A 1,082-nucleotide genomic window follows, 5' to 3' on the forward strand; every position below is an offset into this window, starting at 1 on the left:
GGCCAGATTGCTTTTGTCTTCAGGAGTTCCCACAGAGGCCCAATTCAGATGAGAATCAGATGCTCTCAGGCTTTGCCCTAAGGTCTGGATCCCTCCTGGAAAGATTTTGGCCTCAGGAATTTGAGGGTTGGACTGGTCTGGGAGCCAGTCCCAGGAAAGATGCTGGTCTAGGGCAGTTGGTGGCTGTGCCACTCAGAGGTGCAAAGGCAGATGGGGCAGGAAGCAGCCCCAAGGGCTCCTGGGGACTGCACTGAAGAGCTGGGTTGGTCTGGATGAAAAGGATCAGGAAGAGAAAAGACACCCCCCCCCGCCCTACGCCCCAGCATCCAGGAAAGAGACTAGCGGGTCATGCAGGCCCCAGGAAGTTGAGGGAGGTGAGGGCAAGGCCAGGCCCAGAGTGCTCCTGGGGACCTGAGAAGGAACTGGGTTGGTCTGGATGCAAAGGATCAGCAAGCAGTGGTGGTTCCCCAGGTGTCTGGGGCTCCAAGTCAAGGAATGGAACAGGACCCAGGTGAGGAAGAGAGACTGCCAGGGGAGATGGGAGGGTGAATGAGGCTGGGGGAGTCCAAGGCACAGAGGGCACAATTGACTTACCCAGGAGAGAGAGGCCTGCAGGTCTGCAGGAGAGAGAGGCCTGTGATTCATTCTCTCCCTCCATTTCTATCTTCTTGAGTAAATTAAGTAGTATTGGATGTAGATCTTCTTTAAATGTCTGGTAGAATTCTGCTGTAAATCCATCTGTTCCTGGGCTTTTTTCAGTCGGGAGTTTTTGTATTACTGTTTCAATTTCTTTTTGTGTTATGGATCTGTTTAAGCTGTTAAGCTCTTCTTGGCTTAGTTTTGGTGGTTCCCATGCCTTTAGATATCTGTCCATTTCTTTTAGGTTTCCAAATTTAGTAGCATATACGTTTTTAAAGTATTCCCTTATAACGTTCTGTATCTTTCTGGTGTCTGTTGTGATGTTTCCCCTTTCATCTCTGATTTTGTTGATTTGGAGGTGCTCTTTCTTTCTTTTAGTTAACTGGGCTAGCGGTCTGTCAATCTTGTTCATCTTTTCAAAGAACCAGCTCTTGGATTCGTTG

Source organism: Nannospalax galili, unplaced genomic scaffold (genome assembly GCF_000622305.1).
Source record: "Nannospalax galili isolate Female #2095 unplaced genomic scaffold, S.galili_v1.0 scaffold381, whole genome shotgun sequence".
Classification (NCBI taxonomy): Eukaryota; Metazoa; Chordata; class Mammalia; order Rodentia; family Spalacidae; genus Nannospalax; species Nannospalax galili.